Source organism: Dermacentor silvarum, chromosome 2 (assembly GCF_013339745.2).
Source record: "Dermacentor silvarum isolate Dsil-2018 chromosome 2, BIME_Dsil_1.4, whole genome shotgun sequence".
Taxonomy (NCBI): Eukaryota; Metazoa; Arthropoda; class Arachnida; order Ixodida; family Ixodidae; genus Dermacentor; species Dermacentor silvarum.
The window spans coordinates 158,147,092-158,152,994 of record NC_051155.1 but is presented as its reverse complement, the minus strand read 5'-3'; the positions used below and the strand labels follow the sequence as shown (position 1 = coordinate 158,152,994).

General features: G+C 47.7%; 1 pseudogene; it reads left to right on the top strand.

Annotated features, from left to right (window-relative positions):
- The first annotated feature begins 2,525 nt into the window (after positions 1-2,525).
- On the top strand, positions 2,526-4,542 carry LOC125943554 (uncharacterized; annotated as a pseudogene).
- Positions 4,543-5,903: the final 1,361 nt, after the last annotated feature.

The window sequence follows — 5,903 nt, the reverse complement described above, 5'->3', positions numbered from 1 at the left end:
ATAGCATTTTTTGCCTTCTTCAGCCATTTTGAGCCTATCTATCTATCTATCTATCTATCTATCTATCTATCTATCTATCTATCTATCTATCTATTAATCTATTAATCTATCTATTAATCTATTAATCTATCTATCTATCTATTAATCTATTAATCTATCTATTAATCTATTAATCTATTAATCTATCTATCTATCTATTAATCTATTAATCTATCTATTAATCTATCTATCTATCTAATCTATCTATCTTCTAACACCAACCCAGTGGCCCAAGTTTTGAACCTGCTTCTGCCGCTAGGAATGTGCTGCTAGTCGTGGTCGTTCTATTGTCATGAAATCAGCCTCGTAGACTTACTTCAACATGCCGTCCTCATCACGCCTTCTACCCCAAACTATTCGTCCAAGTTGTCTAATTGCTTGGCTGGTAGGCATCGGCTCGTGGTCGTGATGCCATCGTGGTGGTAGCATCACCGTTATTACAGCTTTGTCATCCGACATTTGTCATGCCGTCGTCGAAAGGCTATCGTCGTTGTACAGTCGTCATGCATCCGTTATCACACCCTGGAAAAAAGCGCTAATAAGTGGTTCTTGAGGGAAAGGGAAAGGTTGGCGCTATCTTCTGCAGCCCTTGAGGGAGCACGGCTCAGCGCCAAATGGAAAAAAGCGCTAAAGAAGCGTCAACTGCACCCCTTTGCTTCTGCCTCCTCTCCTAGCAGCTGCAGCAACGCCTCTAAGGTGTCCACAAGGAAACTACGGACGCGAGAGCCATGAGCACGCCGGACTCGTCTGGCGCGCCTTCGCTAGCGGGGGAGCTGCGTCTTCGGCGTCCATCGTTGCCTATGTGCGCATGCTGCGTCGCATCAAGTAAACAACGCAAAAGCGAGTGGTCGTTCGAGATGGCGCTTGCTTGACCTTATGAAAAAAAACATAATGCATCACGTTTGAAAACCCGCGATTTCTCAGCGCCGCCGAGCTTACCCAGATGTCCACTGCAGCTCAGTGGAGCTGCCTTCAGGAGCGACAACGCTGAGCGCGTCTACATGCAAACGCACTCGCGTCCGGCCCCGCTTGCTTGCGGCGATAGTTTTTGCCAGTACAAGCGTTTTGCTGACTTAAATCTCGTTTAAAGCACTTCCATGACATGGTGTACCCCTAAAATAGGTCACAAGTGGTAACCGCACCATCGGGCACCAGAGGCTTTATGCCATACATCTAAACACACTGCGATCAATTCTGTATATTGTCTGATTCAATACCGCACATTTTTACACTTTCAGACATGACAAAAATCACACCGCTTGTTTCTACATACATTCCATTCTCGTGCTCAACGTTACCTTTTCGCATTTTTCCTTCTATCGAACCTCTCCCACTACATCGCTCGGAACCGCACCGCCCTGGTGTGCCCTAGCGCGATAATCCGCCTTTTGCATGTCCCGAGTGCGCATGCGCTGTACCCTAGCGGCGAGCGCCGAAAACGTTTTGTACGGCGTCGGTGGTTCGTGCAGCTGACGACGCACGAGTATGCAGCATAGCCGTCGAGGACGCGAACTCTATATTGTCGGTGCTGTGCCGTTCGACGACGCGGTATTTGCGCTGTGTTTCGGTAGAAACTTCAGCTGTTCACAGGGATATTCGGTTAACGTCCGGTACATCACAATGTATGCCGACACGACACCGATGACGGTCAGAAGTCGACCTCACGCCGGCGCCAACGCTCGGCCGGCTGTAGCTGTGATACTGTGCCAGTGGGAGACCTATATTGACATACAAGTATGACGAAGAAGCGACCGACGACGCGACTGACGACAGCGAGTAATCGTAGTGTGATAAGCTTTCGTGCCGAAGACGCTGACAAAACCAGTGTGCTGATCGCCGTGCGAGCGGCCGCCGAGTGAGAACATCGCACCGACAACGTGAATATAGCCGCAAATGCGCTCGTGTATGTATTTATTGACGCTCAAATTGAGTCGAAACGTGCTTCCGACGCTGATATGCACGATTTCCACGCCTTTAAAGCCCTCCACATCAAGTTTGAGGTGGTGTCGATCTCGTTCAGGCAGCTTCATCAGGCCTAACACAGCCTACGATCGAGTTCGTCCGCTGCCGGCGGACCTGAAATATAGGATAAGCAAGTACGACGAAGGAAACTGCTTATATAGTTCGGTACTGACCTTACCGACTTGAAGTGAACCACTCTTAGCATAGTACGATGCACACACAGAGTGGGAAGCGGCGACACGGCGCAGTGATAATAGAGAGTTTTAGTTTAGCGCGCGCTAGACACTACGTACGCAACGCGCGGCGCGCTACGTACGTTACGGTTGAGGCTGTCCCCCACACCATTAGTTTACCGCACGCAACATCTGAAACGTGGAGTGCGCCTAAAGGTCAACACCCTTGCCTCGGAGGGCTACTTGGCGCCATCTAGTGCCTAAGCAATAAACTCGTATAGCCAACATTGGTTGTCACAAGTCAAGGCACGAGACAAGCCAAGCTTTTTCGCGGCGTTCGCACCGATTTTGTGTTCAGGCGAGCAGCAGCAAGGGAAGAGAATGCCGTCAAGCATCTTGTGGAATCGCCGCCTTTTGGCTACTCTTTCATGGCAAGAAATAGACGATCTGATGCTCACAACCCGCGAGCGGTGGCTTTTGAAAGGTGACTGCAGCCTTGACGACATAGAATACCGCATAAGGCGCGATCGTGAAAGCGAGCTGCTGCGATACCGCTCGCGCAACGGACTCCTCGATGTGGACCAAGTGGAGCCGACGTTGTTTCGACAACAATTCCGCTTCGAGAAACGAGATCTGAGTGAACTTGTTCGTCTGCTGCTGATCCCCGACAAAATATGCAGTGCTCAAAAGTGACGGTGGTCGGCCGTGATGCACTGTGCCTTTTACTCCGGCGGCTCGCCTATCCAAACAGATGGTGTGACCTGCAAGAAATCTTTGGGTTGCACACGTCAGTTATGTCAAGCGTGAGCTCGCAAGTGGTAACGCACATAACGGCAACGTTCGGACACTTGTTGGAGGACATGAACAACCACTCCTGGCTATCTTCAGAATGCCTGAGGGATTTCGCAGATGTAAGTCGACTGTGTTTCTCACTAGAATAGGTTGCTTTTTTTGTATATTTACAGCATTTGTCGGTATCGGTTAAACAAGGGAAAATGTGTGTGTGTGTGTGTGTGTGTGTGTGTGTGTGTGTGTGTGTGTGTGTGTGTGTGTGTGTGTGTGTGTGTGTGTGCGTGCGTGCGTGCGCATGTGTGTGTGTGTGTGTGTGTGCGCGTGTGTGTGTGTGTGTGTGTGCGCGTGTGTGCGTGTGTGTGTGTGTGCGTGTGTGTGTGTGTGTGTGTGTGTGTGTGTGTGTGCGTGTGTGTGTGTTTGACATTTCGCTTTGCGGCAGCTGTAGATATAATTTAAATGTTGATCCGTTGCTGTTTGTTCCAGGCTGTGAGAAGAAAAGGTGCAACACTGGACAACTGCTGGGCGTTCATTGATGGCACTGCCCGCGCAATATGCCGCCCGAAACGGAACCAACAGGCCTATGTTTCGGGCCACAAAAGGGTACACTGTGTGAAATATCAGTCCCTAATGTGCCCAAATGGCATTGTATGCCAATTAGATGGGCATTACCCTGGACGACGGCATGATGCAGGTTGGTCATGTGATTACTTAAATGCCAGCTATTAATTCAGTGCTGCTTACTTGTTACTGGCACACATTTGCAAGCGCTGTACTGAATAATGATCACAGACATTTCGTCTAGCTTGCACTTTCACTTATTGCTATATTCAGCCATTCATCAACTTATCGGTTTCTCTTCTATGCAGGAATCCTTCGAGACAGTGGCCTATATGCAAAGTTGGAGCGCCTGGTCAACGGCCAAGACTTTGTAATATATGGCGACCCAGCCTATCCGCTGCTGCCATTGATCATGAAGCCCTATAGTGGGTTTTCGATTACACCTGCGCAGCAACATTTTAATCACGCGATGAGTAGTGTGCGGCAAGCCGTGGAGTGGGGCTTCGGAAAAGTCGTGAGAGAATTCGCTTTTCTGGATTATAAGAAAAACCAGAAACTTCTCCGACAACAAGTGGCTGAGATGTATAAGGCGGCTACCATTCTGACAAACTGCCACACGTGTGTGTACGGCAGCCAAGTTTGCCGGTATTTCTCAGTAAGCCCGCCAAGCTTGCAAGACTACTTGAAGCCACGTCAGCACTTACCGAGTTAATCTTATGTTACTACTTGTGTCCAAAACTTGTCAAGACGAAACGTCAATGAGCGTTTAGCTTTTTACTTATCTGAGTTCTTGGGTCTCTTTAATTCAAGAATTATGTAGTCAGGTGATACAACATTTACCCAAGGACCTGAACTGTATTCTCAATGTGATTGTAATGTTATTGTAATTAGAAAATGTCGTGCTTATTTTTTCTATACATTGTAAATATTTCACTGTGCCTTTTTCTTTTTTGTTACATACCAGTTGTCATACTGCTCCTGTATCCCGCTCATTGCAGTGAAAATATATGTTCATTGATTAAGTGTTTGTGAGGATATTTTTTCTTTCCTGTGAGAGTCAGTTACGAGTACTTCACATGCATTACTTGTTTATTTTTTCTAGAACTCTTTCCAGAATACTCAGCAGGCATTGTTGCTGAGCAAGAACCTTGTTGTGCTCCTCTGTCCTCTCCTTCTGCTCCCGCGCTCTTTGCTCAGCGAGCATTCTCCTTTCTTCTGTTCGTTCTTGCGCCTTCATTTCCATCTCTTTTTCCTTCAGCTGCAGCTCAGCCCGAGTCCGTTCTTCTTCCCACGCCAGCCTCCTCTCTTCAAGAGCCAAACGCCTGGCCTCCATGGCGCACTCCTTTTCTTTCATGAACAGGTCATGATGCATACGCTTTTCTAAAAACTCAAAATCTGCAGCCTGCTCCTGCCTTTTCTTTCCTACAGGAAAAAAGAAAAAAAATTCATGAGCAATGAAGTGCAAGTTAGTTCATTGTCGGGCTCGTTAGGAAGTAACAGTGCAAGAAGTACTGCACAGGAATGCGCATCAAGCGCATTCTCTCTTCTCTCGTCCCGACAAGCACACTGGAAGCCGCAGATGAAAGGATGGCACAGGGGAAAGAAGTTGTGGCAGTGTGCATCATGACCCGTACTTCCTAACAAGGTTGTAAAGGTCACTTTTATATGCCGAGCGGTTCTTGAATAGCTATAACAAATGGTCTAGGGGTAGCAGCTAAGGTACTGGACACCTACCTCGTACTGGCTCAGTCCGCACAGCCGCTTGTGATGTTGACACGTGCGAGCTGTCCACCTGAGAGGCTGCTTTAGTTGCAGACAGCAGTGCCTGGCTATCGGATGGAGATGGCGTCGCCTGGCTTCTTGACTCCATGAAGCTGCCACTACCGTCGCCATGCTGCGAGTCTACTTCCTCCAGCTGGGAGTCCAATTCTGCCCCTGCCTCGTTGTATTCTTCCTCATTCTGAAGCATCTTATTAAAGAGTTCAGCGGCCGTCTCCCCGTCTTTGCCACCTACAAACGATTGAAATCATTCGGGTTGTAGAAGTGACTCAATATCACATGTGATGTAACAGGGAAATTTTCGGACACAAAGAGTGGTGATGTGAACGAGCTGTCGTACGCTAATAGCTATAAAAAATGCCAGCGTCTCACGATGACTTTCAGCCGTGAAATAAAGCCCAAGAAGAGCGCACAAAAACGTCCTATATGCAGCTTATGTACTGAACACGATTTCAATCAACATTATTAATGTTATCATGTTTACAGCAAATCGTTATTTATAAATAACGATTTGCTGTGAAATGATAACGTTAAAGTTTGCTATATCCGCGAAGTCAGCGATTGTGAACGCGTAAAACATGCATATCTTAATTGTTCGCT